General features: G+C 36.9%; 1 long non-coding RNA gene across 1 annotated transcript in view; it reads left to right on the top strand.

Annotated features, from left to right (window-relative positions):
• The window catches only part of LOC141523000 (uncharacterized), a 15711-nt gene extending 10637 nt beyond the window's left edge, over positions 1-5074 (top strand). Inside the window, exon 3 of the long non-coding RNA XR_012478298.1 lies at positions 4906-5074. This is a non-coding gene — a long non-coding RNA (uncharacterized LOC141523000). The remainder of the gene's footprint in view (positions 1-4905) is intronic.
• Positions 5075-21314: the final 16240 nt, after the last annotated feature.

Raw genomic sequence — 21314 nt, 5'->3', positions numbered from 1 at the left:
TTTTGGTTTTACCACTTACTACCTGTATGACTATCAGCAAGTTTAACTTCTCTGGGCCTCAGTTTCTCAGTAGAGAATTCAGTAGAATGGAGAGGGTGAACTGTCCCTTCTAACTTTTAATCCATGAGGCTATGATATCTATTTTTTATAGCTTTTTTTGCAAGGCAGTGGGGTTAAGTGACTTTCCCAAGGCCACACAGCTAGGTAATTATTAAGTGTCTGAGGTCAAATTTGAACTCAGGTACTCCTGACTCCAGGGCCATTGCTCTATCCACTGCACCACCTAGCCCCCCCCCCCGAGGCTATGATATCTTGATACTATAATTCCTATCTACATTTTTATCTTTATATCTGAAGACCCTTATATCTGACCTAATCAGATAAGTATTATCTCCAGATCACATTTTACAATTTTTATTGAAACCAATTATTTGACACATTCTATTCAGTAGGCAATGTACTAGAAGATACAAAGAAAAAAATGAGTTTATATGATACTGAATAAATAGAACAAGTAAGTACATCCTCAGCTCTCCCACTCTTTTGGACCATACCTGATGACTTCTTGTTGGGGACAGGGGAATAAAAACAAGTTACATTATCCATATCCATATCCATATCCATATCCATATCCATATCCATATCCATATGCATATATATTTATATTGGTCTTTTAACTAGGCTGCAAGCTTCAAGATATCAGGGAGACATTTTTCCACTCTCAGCAAAACCAACCACAATGCCTTGCAAACAAGAAATATTTGATACATATCTTACAAAGTTATTTAGAGAAATTTCAGATCCGTAACTTAATCCTTATCTCAATAGCAAGTCAAATCAGCTCCTTGCCCTTAGTTTCCTCATCTGAAAAAATGGGGAGGTTGGGCTAGATTACACCCAAGTTCCCTTCCATCTTTAAATCTATGACCTTAAAGGATTGTCTCATCATTGGACTTCTCTTTCTAGCACTTAAAACAGTACTTTGCACATAGTAGATACTTAATCATTATTGATGGGATTTAGAATTGGAAGACTTGGGTTTGAATCCTAGCTCTGAGGATTTTTGAGTGAATTGCTTTATGCAGTGAATAGAGCATCAGACTCAGAGTCAGGAAAACGCCTCTTAGTGAGTTCAAGTACAGCCTCAGACATTTACTAGCTGTGTGACCCTGGGCAAGTTGCTTAATCCTGTTCAACTCAGTTTCCTCATCTGCAAAATGAGCTGGAGCAGGAAATAGCAAGCCACTCCAATATGTTTGCCAAGAAAACCCCAAATGGGATTGGATTACAAAGCTTCAAACATGACTGAATAACCACAATGACAAGCATTCAGTAAGTGTCTATTATCTTTGATGCATTGCGCCTAGCTCTGAGCACTAGAAATGGTACTAAAACAAAATATTTCATGTCCCCAAGGAGTATTTATTTTCCTGGGAACAGAGAATATTATATATGAAAAATGGAAAACACAAATCATATATATATATATATATATATATGTAAGTAAATTCAAGGAAATTTGAAGGGTAAGGGAGAGGAAATCCTAGTGAATAGAAGGATCTAGTAAGGTTCCATGTAGGGGATGGCACAGGAGATGATCCTTTGAAGCCAGATAGGGATTTTAATTTTCAGAAATGCAATAACAAGGCATTTCATCCAAGGGGGAGAGAATCAGAAGAAGAAGGTATATACACAAATAGCAGGTAAGTCTATTTGTACCTTAGTACCTTCATAGTAAAATTAGGGAATTGAATTAAATATCTCCAAGATCCTTTCCAGATTTTCATTTTGGAGCAAAACATAGAACCTCTCTGTGCCTTAGTTTCCTACCTTATAAAATAAGAGAATTATGCCAGATTAGAATTTCTTAACCTGATCCCACAATCAAGGAATAAATTTCAGAGAATTTGTGAACTTGGGTGGGGAAGATGTTACGTCTTTATTTTCACTAACCTCTAACTGAAATTTTACATGTCCTTCAATTATGAATGTAGGCAATACAACATTGCTCTTAAAAGGATTCATAAGCTTTACCTGGCTGCCAAAGAGGTTTATGATACACAAGTGGTTTAGAAGCTCTGAACTTGATGATGTCTAATAGTATTTCCACTCCTAAATCCCATCATGCTATATTTACAACATAAATATACACACCAAACACATAAATGTCTCTCTATGCTATGTATCATGCCTCCAATCCATCTTCTCTGTCTCTCTGCTTAAGTTATATAACCTGCAAAACCTTCATCAGGCCAGTGTTTTCATTTCTAAACAGTCTATGAGAAAAGAACAGCTCTGGTATGAACCGCAATGAACTACTTGGTGTCAGGCTGCAGTATTGTCAAGGAAGGAAATGGCATTGCTTAGAGTTCTTACATATTTTCCCCACACAAAGGAAGCATAAATGGGAAGAGGGAGATTAATTGTGTGTGTGTGTGTGTGTGTGTGTGTGTGTGTGTGTGTGTCTGCCTGTGTCTGTGTCTGTGTGTCTGTGTGTGTGTGTAAGAGAGGGACAGAGAGAGAAACAAGAGATTTGGGTGGGAACTAAAGAGGTATCAGTTTAAATTGACAACAAAGTTGTGATTCCCTCTTGTCTTTGAATGACATCTCATCTGGGTTGTTTAAAAAGCAAAATGGCGATTTCATAAAATGAATCAATAATGTGGTATGGCACCCAGAAAAGTTAATGACATGTTGGGTTTCATTAAGAGAGGCAGATCTTCCAGTTAATAGTGTTTCTGTCCTTTGTCCTGATAACAGGTTTGGAGTATTAAGCTCAGCTCTGGTCATATTTTGGGAAGGACACAATAACATTCAGTGGAGGGTGGTCAGGACAAGAACGGTGTTTGACTCCATGAAGAAATTAGGGATGTTCAGCCTAGACCCTTGAACAAAGAAGGCTGAGAGTGACATTATAGGTTGTCATGACTGTCTACCTGAAAACTTCCATGATCCTTTATCTCCCAGATCACATAGTTTCTCTCTCAAAATTGTATGTTTTTAATTTGTGTTATATCTGTATGTTTATATGTTGTATCCCGAACAAAATGGAAGCTCTTCAAGGATTTCCAACTTGTCTTTGTAACCTTAGTATATAGCAGATACTACTACCTAGCAGGAAATTAATGAATGTTTATTGAGAACAGTTCGGATTCTTTTTTGACTCTGGTTTGGTCTCTGAGACCATTACAATCCCTTGCAACTCTGGTATTTATTTTGTGATTCTGAAAATATTGGTTAATAGTGGCATTGCTAACTCTGAAGAGTTCAGATCTAGATCCAACCAAGACCTAATCAGAGGCCTTCATTTTACAGACAAGGTCACTGGGAGGCCAAGGAGATGCTTATCCTAAATCTCATTAGTGGTTAGCATCAAAAATGAGATCCAAATCTAGGTTCTTCCCTTTAATCCTGTAGGTCCCTCTGGACCAGAACCCAGACTAACCTATACTACTGCATCCAATTCAAGTTGCCACACCAACCTAGCCTCAGCTAAAGAACTGCCTTTATTAATACAAAGAGACCTACATTCTTGCATTGACCCCAAATCACACATCCTAACACCCACATTTCAATTCATTTTTAAAGCTGGAAATAACAATGATGCTAAATAAACTCACATTTCTATAGGGATTTAAGGTTTACAAAATGCTTTCAAAATGCTTTTTTACAGTTAGCTGGATGATCTGCTGAAAGCAAATAAAAAAAGTTTAAAGAAACTAAGTTTTAGGCAAAATGATTAGTCTGCTTATATAAAAGTGTGTTGCTAAGCAACCACATCAATGGAATATTTCAGTTATGATTTGAAGTTCTCTTGCTCCCCTTAGCCATAACAAAAATAGACATTCCATGGCTAATGAAATCATCTTCTCATAAAATATGGAAACCTGAGACTAATTTCCTGAAACAATGTGTCCAAAAAACATGGCAACACATTCTTATTATAATATGGAATGGGCACTCGCTAACTTTAATAAGTTTTCCTTTCCTATGGAAAATAGACTGTTTCCCCCTACCCAAACAAGCTCTCAATTACTCCAGTAAGTTCCTTAGCATTCAGTAAAATAATTGGACATATAATTTCTTTCATAAGAAATCATAGTTATAGTCATTAAGAATGGATGAGTGATGTGATCGTTACACAATCCCCCACAGCCCCACATTTCTTTCCAAATCACACATTCCTCATTTGCCTTTTACAGAAAGACCCAATTTTTATGAGATATGAATGAATTAAGATTCCTTCTGATTAATTGCATTTTAACCCAAGCAGCCACTTTACAATGTTGTACATTCTTTTTTTCTGAGTATTCCTCTTGCAGAGAAGTATGCAATCTTGGGATAAGAAATGTAGTATCACAGAGTCAGCTAGTCATCGAGGCCATTTTGGTAACGTTCTTCCTTCAGGTCAGATTGAATCTGAAGCTCAGCTCAGGGGACAATGATAGGACTTTTATTTTTTTAAAAGATATCTATAGAAGTATTAAACACAATCAAGAGAACCAGAATTGCAATTGAAAGATACATAAGTATATTGCCATGAAAAGAATCCTGAATTTGGATTCCAAAGGAATCTTGGTGCTTCTACTGACTACCAGTGAGATCTCAGCTAAGTTCCTTAGACTCTAGAATATACAGGACTCAGTTTCTTCAACTATAAAATGGAGTGATGAAATAGTCTCAAAAATGTTTCAAAAATCTATAAAACTATCTCTAAAATAGTTGAACTAAATGATCTCAAACTTTCAGCTCTAATCCTGTGATATCATGGATCATGGATTTAGGGATGTGGGTTCAAGTATCATTCCTGCTATTTAATTGACCTGTGGCAATTCATTTAATTATCTCAGGATTCTTTTAATTGACCTGTGGCAATTCATTTAATTATCTCAGGAAGCTTTACAGATATGAAGTGGTGGAACAAGATGGCCTCTTATGCCTTACCCCAAAAACATTAAAGTATTCTGATTCCATCTGGAATGGACACAAGACTACAACTCCAGAGTTAGGAGACTTCGATTCAAATCTTATCTCTGAACTTGAGAATCTATGTGACCTTGGGCACTTCACTTATTACCTCAAAAATTGTAGTTCCTTCTAATCTGAGATCTGTGATCCTTTGATTTATTTGCAAATGTCAGTGAAAAGATTAGGATTAAAAAAATTCTTGCAAAGTTTTCCTCAGCAAAACGACCTGCCTTCCATAACCCCAAGGAGTAAATGTGAGCATAGTCAACTTTTTGCAAAGGCATGTAACTCAGAAGTTCCCAAGTCATTTTGGATGATGTTAGCCCTATTTTAAACACTCAGTGGGAGTTTTCCATTGAAAGAAACCCTTTCATAAAATGTGAATTCTTTTATAAGTCAAAGAATCCTTTAGAAATGAGGAAAAATTCCCCTCCTCTTCTATTCAGCTTATGAATTCATAGATTTATATGATCATTGTTTTCTTAGATCATATATCACAAGTTAGAAAGAGTTTCTTAAATGTGGTCATAATTTTCTGCAAAACGACGATGATGATGATGATGCTGATGATGATGGTGATGAGGGAGGAGGAGGAGAAAGAGGAAAGGGAGGAAAAAAGGAGGATAAGAAAATGTTTATTTTGTGAACCACAAAATGAGTATAGAGCTAAAAATATTTCCTTTTTCACCATGAAGAAAAAACTCTTCTTCCATTCCATCCTTGACTCTTACCAAAGACTATTCATGCCTGAATCTTTGTGGATTTTTTCCCATAACTGGAATCTTGGATTCAATTCTGGGAGACACTTTTAGGATGAGTATTGACAAGTCAAATTGTCTTAAGAAGGATGACCAGAATGTCAAAGGAACTGGCAACCATTCCATGTGAAGAGCAGTTTGGGTATATTTAGGTATTTGGGTATATTTAGCCCAGAATCAACGAATAGGCTTGGACCTGTGATTTTAGGTGACTTCAAGTATTTGAGCTGTTGTTCCATCAAAGGGGATTTAAATTTAAACTATTTGGTCCTTGAGGACAGAAAGAGGAGCAATGTGGGGGGGGGGATGGCAGAACATGAATTTCAGTTCCATAAAAATAAAACTCTAATCATTCATTAAGCAATTATTATGCATCTAGTATGTTCCAAGCACAGTGATAGGCATTGGAAATTCAATAAAAAATAGCAAACAGTTAAGAATTTGAGAAATCCAACAGAGGTATAGGTCTCACAGAAGACCATGTGTTCCTACTCAACAGAGATCTTCAAGCAGAAGCTATAGGTCCACTTATTGGTTATGTGGTCAAGGACACCACGATCAGAGTGAATGATTTTGAAATATATGTTTATTGATAGGTTTTTGTTTGAAATTTTATATATATATATATGTGTGTGTGTGTGTGTGTGTGTGTGTATGTAATATTGAATCCCTCACTACTTTCTCTCCTAGACAGTCATCCCTCACAACATAATAATGATAATAAAGAAATAATGAAGAAAAAAAGTTCAGCAAAACTATCCAACATGACAAAAATATTGTTCACTATATACAGTATTCTTCATCCAACTTGGTTAATAAGCAAGTGATGTGCCCACTCGGATCTCTTTCTTGGAGCTAAATTTGATCATTGTAACTCACCCCATTCAGTTTCCATTCTTGTGTTGTGTTGGTGCTTCTTTCTATTTTCCATTGGTGTAGACTTGCTTTTGTGAAGGATTGAAAATTCCAAACACAGTCAGTCATTAAACATATGGTGAATTCCTGCGAGCTAAAATGCTGGTGATACAGTTCTCAAGAAGCTCATAATCTTACGGGGGAACAATATACCAACAACTATGTACAAAGAAATTATAAATGAGATGAATTGGAAAAAATCGACAGAGGGAAAGTACTAGAATTAAATAAGCTCAGGAAAGGCTTCCTATAGAAAGTGGGTGTTTATATTTGCTCCTGGATAGGTAAGAAGGTGACATGGTCATATCTCTTACAGCTCTATGGAGTGTGGATTGGAGCATTATAGAACCTGGGACAGAAAGAATGATTAGGAGGTTTTAGTTATTTAAGTGATGAGGCATTAAGGGACTTTCCAAAAGTCGCTAACAGAGTCAGTGTCGAAACTTAAAGGACTGGGATGTCACATTCAGATTTCTTTCCATGTAACTACACAGACTCAGTCTGCTCTTGTCTTTGCTCTGCCTTAATCCAATCTGGGACCTACTTCCCTGCCACTGTCTGTTAACTGAAAAGAAAAGGATTTTTATGAGCCACCAAATCACATTTCATTCCTTTCAATTACCCTTCCAGGGTCACTTTAAGAGCATATATCTGGAAGGAAACTCAGGGACCATCAAGTACCAACTCTTTCATTTTATAGCTGGAAAATTGGGACCCAAAGAGACTAAATGACTTGCTTCCATATTCAGAAGCTGAAAGTGGCAGAAATAGAATTTGAACACAGGTCTACTGAGCTCAGTCACAGTACCCTCCTCATGTGCCTCTCCAGTGAGGTTTCCCTGGAAGACCTCTAGTCCTTATGCCAACCCTGCCAATACAATTTAGAAATGCATTCATTCTCCCAATGCCCTCTTTTAATGACTATTTTTATTCTCTTGCCATGGAGAGAAGTCCTAGAGGGGAAGTTGTTTGAAAAGACAATAAGAGAGCCAGGAAAAATGTAGATGCTACCTGGGCAAAGGCAGAACTGTGAAGGATGGATTGTAGACCCAGAGGCACTGTCATAGGCCCAGTAGGATATAGAAATAAGTAAACTTGTTGGTCTGCATTTACCAACTCATTCACTCACACTGGGAGCAGGCAGAACACCATGAGCAATGAGTCTCTGCAGCTGAGCTGTGATCTCTTCCTCTCACCCACCTCTTTCCAAGATGCCAATTATCAGCCAAGCAAAGACAAACTAGCAAAAGAACTTTTTTACCAGTGATCATGAGTTTAGACAGGCTGCTCCCACCGGCATGCCAAGGGAATTATTTTGCAGCACAATAATTACATGTTCAACAGATTTAAAAATTTCTCAGAGTCATGGACCCGGGGCATATTTATTTCACTCAGCATCATGTATGGGAGTATCTTTCCTCCTAAATCCTCATGTGTGGGTTCTAAGGGCTTTGCTTGAGTTTGTGCTATTGGTCACGGGAACTGATTTCGACTCAAAGGGTCTAGTGCTCTAGTCCAGGGATTCTTAACCATTTTTTGGATTTTGAATCTCTTCGGATGGCTGAAGAAGTCCATGGACTCCTGCTGTGAAGTATATTTTTAAATACATAAAATAAAAGAGGATTTCAAAGGAAGTCAATAATATTGAAATACAGTTATCAAAATACTTTAAAAACAAATTCACAGCCTAGCCTAAGTCCCTTTGTCTGAGATAAGGCTACTAAGACAGAGAGAGACTGTCTGAAGACACACCAGTGTAGTGCTTGATCCTGGGGCTAAGGAGAATGGGATTCCTCTGGCAAGGATCTAACAAACAATGATGATTGGGCAGGGGAAGGAGGAAATAATAGAGAACAGCTTCAATAGCATGAATTTACAGAACATTTATGAAATGTCTTTGATAACTAGTGTACTGAGCTAGGAGCTAAGATTAGGTTGGCTCGAGTACCCAAACTCCTGGAATTTACAAGCTAATAGGGAGATAGAATGTCTACATGAAAATCTGTAACCCCCAAAAATGTATAGGTGCCTTAAATTATTACAAAATCAAATTCTATGTAAAGTCTAAAGGGAAAGTTCATTACAAATGAAGAGGAAAGATCAGCAGAAGCTTCATGGAGGAGGTAGTTTTTGTATATATACAATTATTTAGGAGACTATTTTGGAGACAAGAAAGCAAGTTTGTGGTTGCAATGGAATAGAGAATTCTCAATGTGGAACCTCCTTCCATTAATGCAAATTGATATTTCATTTGTAATATACCCTCACATTATCTGGGGGAGAGGGGTGAGGAGTTGAACATCAAGAGGTTTAAAGAATCCCCAAGGGAAGACAAAGCCAATATGTCTCAGAATTGGGACATGAATGAGGTCTTCCAGATTGAAAGGTCAACTTTCTATACCACACTATCTCTTTGTGAGAGAGGAGAAAGAATGCATGAAGAACAGAAACCACTGAGTAACTTATCTGAGAATTCCTATTATATTGTTCATTCTTTGTTTTTGAAAATGATCAATGACATCATGGGGTTTACTGACTATAAATGAGGTGGAGGGATACAAAGTCATCATCAGTCTCATTCCCTTCTCCAGAGTCATGGAAAACCAGATTGAGGGTAATATGAGAAATCAAGTGAGATACTAAAGAATAGACTTGTCTCCTCTTGGGCCTACACTTACAAGGACAGTCCAGCACTGCAATATTAGCACCAATGGAAACACCAGAATACCGTAGTATAGTATCAGTTCATGCTGAAACTTGTCAGCTTAATCATCTAAATTCCAAGTCTCTCTCCCAAAGAGTGATATTTATTTTCAAGAATAGTCATGTCTGAATACCCCAAGTACTAACCCAATGTCATGGAGAAATAAGAGTAGATAGTTATTGAAAGAGGGACTGGAACTATATCAAAGGAACAAATGTCACCCAAGTACAAGATTGTACTTCTGTTTTAGGATTCTCATCATAGTTGGGCATCTTGGGGGATGAATAAGAGATGAGTGAGGAAAGTTGCCCCAAACACTAATTGAAAGAGGTTGTGGAACTTGGGATCTGCTTTGCCCCAGAATCCACCTCCCCATTTTCATTCTTATTTCTGTAAAACTCAAACTCAAGAGCAAATTTTAAAAGTTATAACCAGGAAACACATAGCTGGGGAAAGAACTGGAAAAAATCATGTATCAAGAATTGTGCCCCACTTTGAGAAGAAGGGGAGAAGATAGGGACACAAGGAATGTAGTTTTCTCCCCTTCAAAAGACCCTTTGAGGTCCTGTTTCTATGATTCCATAATCTCCTAGACATCACAGGACCTATTGAGGAAACCATCTCATTAGGAGGAAAGAAAAGCACAGAATTAGGGAGCAACATGTCCCAACCAGCTCTCGTGTAATTTCCTAATTTAATTTACTAAGTTAAACTGTTCTTACTAAGATATAAAGGTTCTATAATGTCTATTGATAGGAAAAATAAAAACTCTTCCACTAATTCTGACTGAATTCAGCACCCTCTAAATTCATTTCCCAGGATCAAAGCCCTCTTTGTGCCACTCTCATTGCTACTCTGCAGAGAAAGGCCCTGAAAATGTTCATTGTGCCAACATCAAAATTGAAAAAGGTTAGGGGAAACACAGTGGCAGGGACTATTCTGGAAAGATAGTTCCCTGCATAAATTTCCACTGAAGGTGAGACACAGAGCTCTGTTGCCAAACTAACCAAGACATCAGACAGTTGCCTGAAGGACATAATGTCCTTCCTACCAAAAGAAATTAAAACAAATACCTATTTCCATGAGGGTCCCTTGAGAAAATAAGTCAAATTACTGAATGGTATTGAAAAGAAGTTTTTTTTAAAAATATTCCAGTCTTACACATATTGTTCCCTTCCTATCTGTCACACTGATAAAGCTTTTTATTACCTGGTACAAGAGGAAAGTTGTTTTGTGTGACTGATTAAAGCAATATTTTATCTGGCTAAGAAATTAGAGATCCCCTTCAGTTGGCATAATTGATTGCATTTGTTAGCTTGATCATTCCAAGTGGGTGCTCCAAATGGTGCTTCCTGATTTTAACAATCCTTCAGGAATTTATTTCCTCTCTGATTCTAGAGCCTCATCTCTCAAAACCTCTTTGTTCCTCTCAGCTACTTGCTTTTCAAGCACGTGTCTCTTCCTTTGCTGTGAGCATGTTTTCCATACCTTTTTTTTTTTAAAAGAAAAAGACCAGGAGCCCCTAGAATCTGGTCCTTTTTTTTTAATTCCTCTTCAGATGCTTCATTTTTCCAACCTAGTTCTTAATGAAAGCCTCCCTTTACCTTCCTTCTCATCATATTCATTCTTCCTTCAATTTGACATTTGTTAGTTCTGTAAATGTATTATTTACAGAAATTCAGTTGGAAATGTCTTGGCAGATAGTTTGTGGGAGACAGTTCGCATGAAAGATGTTAAACACAATCACATTTTGTTGTATTCTTTGCTAGACTCTTCTTTCCTTTCTTCTTTTATTTCTGTTCTGCCTTTCTTGTATTTCCTTTTTCCCCTTTCAGTGAAATCAATATTTCAATTACATTGGAGTTTGAAAGCCACTGGTTTATTTTTCTTTTATTTTTTTCTCAATCAACAGGCACCACTTTTTTCTCTACCTCACCCCCTACCTCTTAAAAGATAAAGAAATATGGGGCAGCTAGGTAGTGCAGTGGATAGAGCACCAGCCCTGGAGTCAGGAGGACCTGAGTTCAAATCCAGCCTCAGACACTTAATGATGACCTAGCTGTGTGGCCTTGAGCAAGCCACTTAACTCCATTGCCTTGCAAATACCTAAAGTAAAGATAAAGAAATACCAATCTCCTGTACCAAATATATATGTATGTATGTATGTATATATATATATATATATATATATATATATATCATCATCATCAACCAAAAAAAAAAACCCTCCCATTATTCGTCTTTCAACATAGATGTCTCATCCTGCAAGTCAAACAGAAGTGTTTACAGTTCCATCTCCTATAAGTAATACAAAGTAATTCAGGAAATTCATTTAGAATAGAAGACTTAGGAGGGACATGATAGTGATCCCCTAGGATTTGCTTGGCTATCACATAGAAGAAGTATCAAATTTGCCTGCTTGGACCACGAGGGGAGAACTAAGAGAACCAGGTGGAAGCTTTGAAAATTAATTTTGTTGAATGTAAGCAAGATTTTCACTAGTAAATGGCCTTCAGCAACTGTTGTTTTCTTAACTGGAGTCTTTAGATGGAGGCTGGAGGGCTGCTTTACAAAATGGTGGGAGAGGAAATTCTCATCCAGATGGGAATTGGACTAAATCAACCCTGATGCCCCTTCCATGAAATGTTCCAAGTCCATTTTCAGCATAATCCTACCTGACCAATTCTACCTGACCAAATCCTTCAGCCCCCTAAGCTCCTGGAGGAGAAAGGTAAGGTGAACATCACTCAAAGGGAAGAGATTGGCCAAGAGCATCAGACCAAATATAATGAGTCAATGCCTCACACTCTACAGATCAATGATCTTGACATCCAAAGAAACAGAGAAATTCTCATCGGAGCTACTGGGAGTTTGCCAAGGGAAAATTAATTATACTGAAGCCTTCCAGCTCCAGCAAGAGGAAGGAACAGTGTAGTCTCATCTGTCCATTTATTAATAATCAGGGTTTATTCTCCAAGTTCTGTCACTCTGGTGGTTCTATCCATAAAGCTAACGTTGTTAAAGAACAAGGAAAAATCCACTCCTTACAATGCTATTCTGTAGAAAACCCTATTAAATAAATCATATTCATAAATACTTATTGGGAAATAAGAAACAAAATTGGACCTAAGGCAGGCAACAGTGGCTCTGCCCTAGGACAGGGAATTTAGAGAGTACCCTGACAGGAAGAGAAGAGGAGTGCCTAATATTTCCTAGGCTCTGTGTTGAATGTTTTAGAAATGTTATCTCATTTGATCCTCGTGAATACCTGTGAGTTGTTTTTATCTCTATTTTACAGTTGAGGAAACTGAGGCAAACATAGAGAATTCCATAACCAGTAAGTATCTGAGTCTATATATGGACTCGTCTTCTTGTCTCCAACCTATAAAGATGCAAACATGCATACATATATGCACATCTATATAACCTATAAGTATCTGTGCATATGTGTATATGATCTCATTTCATCCTGAAAGAGCTTTTGCCCTGACTATATGGAATCAGTAGCTGTATCCCATGGATTCTTCCTCCCTTTAAACATCATGGCATCCCAGAGCCTGCTTTTTCCTCTGGGGACAATACCCCAGATGGGTTTGATCCCTCTCCTCCTCTTATCCCCACATCAGTAATTTCCCCAAGAGCAGTAATTGCTAGTCATGACAATAAAAGACAGGTGCAAGGATGAAATTACTTTTCAGTGGTGGATGAAAACACCTGTGACTCCTTTTATCCTTTCCCATATATAGGACACTACTTATCCAGTGGATTCATCTTTCTTCCTTTTTTTCATCAGCTGAGTCTGGCAGAGTAAAGCCAGAGCTAAGGACAACATTGGTCATTTCAGTCCATGAAGATGCTTTACAAGGGGGACCAGTGAATCTAGTGCTGAAGTTACAGTTTTAATTTCACAGTAGATTTCAGCAGAGAGATTTAATTTGACTAAATTAAAAAAAGCATCTCTTATTAAAAAAAAAAATCAGAGTCCTGAAGGAGCAAATTCATTTGAAGAAAGTCTGGTCAGAGACCATCCCAACATAAGTCAATGATTTTGGATGGTACCCCAATTCAGAAACTTAAAGATGGAGGTTAATACAGAAGTAACCTTCCACAAAGATGCTGGTTTCATTACTGGCTAGGTCTGAGTTCTTCCATCAAAGGGTATTCATCTGCTTCCAACTTGCTCCACTATCTGTCTTATGGCCCATTCCAAAATAAATGTAGCTCCAAGGGAACTCAAGCAACTCTTCATTACTGACTAGAGCAAGGTTATAACTAATTAGAATTAATGAATGATGTGCTGGGCTCCACCATAGGTATGAGGTTGAAGGAGAGATATGAAATGATTTTGAAAGACAGAAAGATAGGAGAAAACAAGGCAGTGGACCCACTGGTCAAATAAATGAATGGCATCCCAGATCCCCGTGTTCAGCAAGAAAACACCATAGGTGACTGATACATTCAAAGTCATGAAGTTCAGTAGATTGCTGGATCTCAAGTCTGGGAAACACGAATTCAAATTCTCCCTCAAATATTAATGTTGTGACCTAGGGTAAGTCACTAGACTCCTCTCAACACCAGTTTCCTCATCTATAAATAAGGATACCAAAAGCATCTATTTCCCAGTAGAACTTGTGAGGATCAAATGAGATAAATGTAAACTACTTTGCAGAGCTCAAAATACTATGCAAAGTGTTACATAAAATGTTGTTAAATTCAGATCAAAAAGAATTTATTGAATACACACACACACACACACACACATATACATACTATGTGTAAGACATCTTTTGGAGTACAAAAATAAAAATGAACTGCTCCTTCATTTACATTCTACAAAGAGATACAACTTCCACACAGAAAAGAAAATGCAAGGCAATTTGACATTAGAGGAAAATAATAGCAGTTGGAGCAATCAGAGAATCTTTAAGAAACAGGAGGTTCCTGAGCTGAGCTTTTAAGGAAGATAAAGAGTGTAAGAGATGGAGATGAAGAGTGGGCGTATCCTAGTCAGGATGGCAGCCACCAGGAAAGGATAGAGACAAAATGTTAAGTTCCAGCAACATAGGTAATCCATGGGTAATTTTCTAAAATATAAAATATATGAGTTAATCATAATATGATAAGTTCTGAGATAAAAGATGTAAAATTAGACTGCACTCTAGGCAATTGAGACTCCAGGCTCAATATGATTCCAAGGTTGAGAATCTGGAGGTTAGAAAGGCACTCATTCATAATCTAGAAGGAAGAAGCTTTAATCAAGGGGCAGGTCAGAAGTCGGTTTGCAAGGGTTTCAGAAATGGCGGAATGGAGAATGAATGAGCCTTTCTTGGATAAATTTTTGACTGTAGAAGGTATAAGAGATGAAGACTAGCAGGATCAAATGGAGGATTTTTGTTTGGGTTTTTTTTTTTTTTGAGGTTTTAAAAAATAGGGGAAATAGGCGTGTGCACAGATACTAAAGGGGAAAAGAGTAGGGATAAGAAAGAGGAAAAGCTACCAGAGGAGATAACTGGGGAGAGACAGGTGAAGTCCTGATCTGGCAAAGAAATATCATTACTAGGACAAATGAAGAGGAGGAGAGGGAAGGTTATGTCATATAGAAGGTTGGAGGAGGTAAAAATTCTGGAATGAGACATCTAGGAACAAATAAAAGAATTTCTGTATTGCAATAAAAATTTTGGTCCAAATAGGGAACATTAATTTGTAATGAAACCTGAAGTCATACTTCATTTTCTCTGCATGAGTATAAATGAATGAGGGAGATTGTAGAGGTAACACAGGGTTGGGATTTGGCAAAATATGACTGAAGATAGAACTAGCAGGCTAGAGATTCAAATGTATATGATTGAATACCGTTGGACTGGTCATCTGGAGATGGAAGTGAAACCATAGGGGTGGTGCTGACCTGGAAGAATAGGGAGGTCTCTGGAGCTTGGAGACAGACAATAACACCTGAACAATGAAAATAAAGAATGTTTCAAAATGATTAGATAGTAGAAAATGATAAAAGATGAGGACATTCTTTGTCTACCACCTTTTTTTCATTTTATAGAAGACAACATGATACAGAGATAATGAACCCTTAATTTGAATTTGTGTGCAAAACTGACCCTTGACACTTCCTACCTGAGTGACCTTGAACAAATCACATGAACCTCTCTGAATTGTCATTTCTTAATCTATGAAATGAGGGGTTTGTATTGGATGGGATCTAAGGCCCCCTCTATCCATAAATTGATGACTCTATATAAATAAATCTTTTTCTGCTTCTTTTTGCCCTCTAGCCTTCCCTGATTCTAATCTTTAAAAGTGAAGTATTTTTAAGTCTGGGAACCAAGCATGCTTCTCTCAAATTGCCTTTCATTTGGTCAAATTAAAAAATTTATAGCCTGGTTTACAAATGAGGCTGACTTTTCTTTCTATTCCAGACCATGGGTGGTCTGATTTTTATCCAAAATGATGGCCTTAACTTTTTTGTAAATCTTTTTTTTTTCCTTGCAAATCACAGAGATAATGACACTCAATTACCAGGAAAGCAGAAACAGAAAAGAGCAAACACACAATGTTAACCATGGGAGGTAACTAGGAATAGAGTGGAAAAGGAAAGCAGGATTTTTGTTTTGGGATGATAGATTTCCTAGTAGAAAAAGAAAAAAAGAATTGAAGGGGAAAGAGAAAAGAAGAGAGGTTTCTAAAAAGAAAGTGCCAACAACAGGAAATGCAACTGACAGCCGGGTCACTGACACCCACATTTGGGAAGATGATTCAAAGAAAACACCTAGACTACGATCCATTATATAAGACATCTGCAAAATCCAGTCTAAGATGAATAGACATCAAAAATTAACTTCATCACACTCCTTGAGTAAGGGTCCCTAGACTTTATGGGAAAGGACTAGCTCCATCTGAGACTCACTGTACCTGTTGATGGACTCATGGGCAAAATTGAATTGTATAGCTGATATATATGACAGAGGAGGAAATAGAGCCCCATAGAAGGGACTGATTCAAGATTATATAGATAGTAATTGAGAAATCTGGGATTCCAATTTAGGTCTTCTGATTCTAACTCTAACTTTCTTTCCTTTAGAACATGTTCACTCCACCAAACCCACACCAACTATTTCTAGGTCAATTGAAGAGCTACCAACAGAATTCTGAGAGGAAGAGAATGATGAAACGTATGATGAGAGGGAGTATATTTTAGTATAAAGGACAATGGAATTGGTGTCTGGAGACCGGGATTCAAATCCAGGCTCTGCCAATTACTATCTTGTGTTCCTGGGCTGTTCATTTTGTTTCTCTGAACCTCAGTTTCATTATCTATAAAATAAGGGAATTAAATCAGATGACCTTTAAGATTCTTTCCAGGTCAGTCTATGATCTTGTATGACTCTATAGATGAAGTTATTGGACAAATGAATATGAAATCTTCTTCTGTCACCTTTGCAAATCTACTTTCTAAAATTTTAACAATACATGTATAATCTATAACAGATTGCTTACCATCCTGGGGAAGAAGAAGAGGAGGGAGGGAAGGAGAATAGTTTGGAACTCAAAATCTTATAAGAATGAATACTGAAAACTAGCTTTATATATACTTGGAGAAAAAAACATTAAAACAAAATTAAAAAATTAATTCTAGCAATGCACCCACTACCACAACTACTTTACCATGCCCAAATATATTCATTCATCAGATCTCATCCATATTTAATCCATAAAGAAAATCAAACACAACATTATTAAATTATGTACTCCTTAAAGGCAGGGACTGTTTTGGCCTTTTTTCATATCCACAGGAGTAACACTAGGCATAATATATTGTTGATTATTTAGTTCTTTTTCAGGCATGTCTGAAGCATCTTGACTCCATTTGTGGTTTCTTGACAAAAATACTGGAGTGGTTTGCCATTTCCTTCTCCAACTCATTTTATAGATGAGGAAACCGAGGCAAATGAGGTTAAATGATTTGTCCAGGATCAAACAAGTAAATTTTTGAAGCTTGATTTGAATTTAGGAAAATTTCTTCCTGACTTCATTCTCATCATTCTATTCACCTAACTGCTAGAGAAGATTCTTAAGAAATTCTTGTTGACATGAATTTTTTTCCTGAGTGGTCCAAATTTGGTATAGAAAACAGGTGTTCTAGAAATTTCAACTGAGTGCTAATTTCCATGTCTGATGCTGGCTGCCATATTTATGAAATTTAGAAAGTTCTAATGATCTCACTCATTAGACTCAGGGAGAACAAATATTTGATAATAATGCTCTCAGAGCCCTTCTGTGAGACGCATAAGTTGGAACAGCCATCAGATTTTTAAATCTCTCTCTGTTCTATTAAAATGTAATCATTATTCAAAAAGATGGGGGAAATGGCAAGCAGCTTGAGGAACAGAAGTATAGGACATGTGCTTGGTACTCCTGGTTATGGGATATTTGAAGGAGGCATTTTAACAAGGGATCTGCAATGAGGGACAATGGGAATCCTCTTAAAATTCTAATAGTGTTCTTCAGTTCTATCTCTTAAACTCTTCCAAAAGGATAAGTGACTCTGTGACAGAGGGAGACCCCCAGCTCACTCATTTGTGTTTTGCCATCTGGGCAATAATGACTGGAGCCGTCTGTTCAGGATTCTCTGGCTAGATTAACTGGGCAACATGCAAACCACACCACAAAGTGCCTTTAGTGTGTCTGTTGTCAATGAAATAACGAGCACGGGACCCAAGGTACATAAAAGCAGCACTCATTTTGAAAATAAATTTTTACTGTTATCTTTTGTTTTATAACACCTATAGTTCCCATTGCAAACCTTTCTCAGAGAGCCATCCTTAACAATGAAGATGAAAAAAGAAGAGAAAAATGCTAGGTGAAACTAACCAACAAACTGAAAAAGTCAGATGATAGATGTAATATTCCACATCCATGGATTGGAGCGCTTCAAAAAAGCATTGGGAAGTAAAAACTCAGATCTCTACTTTGGTCATTATAACTTCAAAACATTTAAGTTTTGATTGATCTGTTGTTCTTTCCATTTATATTGTTGTAGTCGTATATATAGCTTGTCTGACGTTGCTTACTTCATTTTGCATCAGTTCATATGGCTAACCATGCTTCTCAATATGGATTTCATTGCTTACAGTACAATCATATCTTATTACATACATGTGACACAATCTGTTACCCATTCCTAATCAATAAGCATCTCTATTATTTAGATTTGTTGCTGCCATATGTGTTACTAGGGAATACAAGTGGGGAATGTTTTTTTTTCCATAGGTAACATATATTTTGATTATCAAACACTAGGAAATTGAGTCCTATTATTTGATTCAAGTCAATAAGCAAGTCTCATTTTCTATTCTTAAATAAATGCCAAATTGTTTGGGGGTTTTTTTTATGTTTTTGCAAGGCAAATGGGGTTAAGTGGCTTGCCCAAGGCCACACAGCTAGGTCATTATTAAGTGTCTGAGACCGGATTTGAACCCAGGTACTCCTGACTCCAGGGCCAGTGCTTTATCCACTGTGCAACCTAGCCACCCCAAATTGTTTTTTTTTTAATAATTATTGCTTTTAGGGGAGTGAGGTGGCCTAGCAGAGAATCAATCCTGAAGTCAAGAGGACTTGAGTTCAAATCTGGTTCAACCACTTATTAGCTGTGTCACTCTAGGAAAGTCAGTTGACCCTAATTACAATGGAAATGTAGAGAAATAGATACAGATTCACACAAACATGCATAGATATACATATATATATATATATACACATATATATATGTCTGTATATACATGTGGATAAATAAAATACATATGTACATATGTAATTATTGCTCTATAATGTATTGAAGGTCTAAGAGTATTATTTCCCCCTTCATTTCTCCTTTTCCCACAATTTTTATTAATATTTTAGATACTTTATTCCTTCAAATGAACTGTTATCATTTTACCTCTTCTATGAACTATTCCTTCTCTAATTTTATTGGTATAGCACAAAATTTGTAAATTAATTTTGATGGTATTTCCATTTTTATTATTAGAACAGAACAAATATACAATGTGTACTAAATATTCCTCTGGTTATTAAGTCAATCTTCAATTTCTTTTTAGGTTTTTTTCCAAGGCAAGAGGGTTAAGTGACTTGCTCAAGGTCACACAGCTAGGTAATTATTAAGTGTATGAAGCCAGATTTGAACTCAGGTACTCCTGACTCCAGGGCTGGTGCTCTATCCACTGCACCATCCAGCCACCCCAATCTTCACTTTTTAAAGCTATTTTATGATTAATTTAGTGAGCATTAAATCAAAATTCCATATTCAAACTAGAATACAAAATGGGGACTCAATTATATATTAATATATATATATATATATGTATAATGTCTTTTGAGTGTAAAGTCAACATTTTCTTTCAAAGCTATCCTATTTGCCTGTTTCCTTTGAGCTTCCATTTCTTCTAACATATTCATCTTTATAATGATTCAATGAATATAGTTTTTCCTTTTATCAGCAACACTAACTCCCCTCTTTCCTTGACTCCTCAATGCCATTAAATGAAGAAAAATGATCCTTGCAACAAATAAGAACATGCAAACAAAATAAATTTAAATATGCTGCATTCAAAAACATCATTGCTTTTGCTTGCTTCGTTGTGAACCTTGAATCCATTACCCTTGTGCCATGAGATGGATAAACTTCTTTCATCTTCAGTCTTCTGTAGTTTTGATTGGTCTTTTCATTGATAAGACTCCTTAAGTTTTTCATAGTCTTTTTTTTTCCTTTGTATAACAGAGGACTATCATATGCACAACGTCAATTAACATGCTCCACAAATGCAAATTTTCTCACCTGAAAGAGACTGGAGACCTTGGTTCTCTGAGAGTTAATAGAAATATTGTCAAGAATATATAGACATACTATAATTGCTTCTAGTATCTTAGCTATGTGCTCAGTTTGAGCTCACTCTTCCCCAGAGACCAAGATTGTATAGGAGAGCATGAGCTTCCAAGACTTGTGGGGAAGAGAAATGCATGTACACTGAAAAAACAATCATATCTTCAAAGCAGATATCCATTTTGTAAAAGTTAATTGATGAGGCAGCTATGTGTAGTAGATAGAGCACTGGCCCCAGAGTCAAGAGAGCCTGAGTTCAAATTGCTCTCAGACACTTAATAATCGCCTAGCTGTGTGACCTTGGGTAAGTCACTTAACCCCATTGTCTTAAATTTTAAAAAAAAGGCTAATTGATGTTCAGTGTTTAAATGAGACTAGGACACTAGGTATGGCTAATAGTGGGGTGAATGTGATTTGTTGATGCTTGAACCAGTGGTACAAAAGAGTTAGCCGTCCTTCAAGCTCCGTGACTCTCAAGTTACCAACTAGGTAACTGGAACTGGAAGCACATTTAAAAGCATCACTTAATCACCAGAGATCAGCCTATATATATATGTGTGTGTGTGTGTGTGTATGATATAGAGAGAGATAGGTAGATAGATAGATACATACATACATATATACATATATACCTTTCTAAACTCTCTCTTTGTTGACTTCTCTTTTGGCATCCAGTAAAAAAAAAAAAAAGATTCTCTGAAATAAGCTGTGGTTCTTTGCCTGCATCAGTGCTTATTCTTATACATTTGAAGTGAAGGCATTTTGAGTTTTGAAAGTTCCAGAGAACAGGTAGGCCTCTTGGCATCCCAGCATCCATGTTTTGTAGCTAACTTGCTCAGCTATGGTGACCTGAGAAGGGAGATACTTTTAGGAATCAGCCCAATGGCATAGAGTGAAATGAGCAGAAGCAGGAAACCAATTTACACAATATATGAAATATTTGTAAAACAGTAAGTACAGTGCCTGGACCTTATTCTTCAGGAAGCACATTGTAAATAAAGTGAGTATGTTGTAATTCACTCTCTCAAGAGCCAGGTTAGCTGACTCATTCCCCTCAGAATTATGGGGGTGTTCTGAGGCA

The sequence above is a fragment of the Macrotis lagotis genome, chromosome 4, assembly GCF_037893015.1.
Source record: "Macrotis lagotis isolate mMagLag1 chromosome 4, bilby.v1.9.chrom.fasta, whole genome shotgun sequence".
Classification (NCBI taxonomy): Eukaryota; Metazoa; Chordata; class Mammalia; order Peramelemorphia; family Peramelidae; genus Macrotis; species Macrotis lagotis.
Note: the sequence above shows the minus strand (reverse complement) of the source record. Positions and strands in the feature narration are given on the sequence as shown.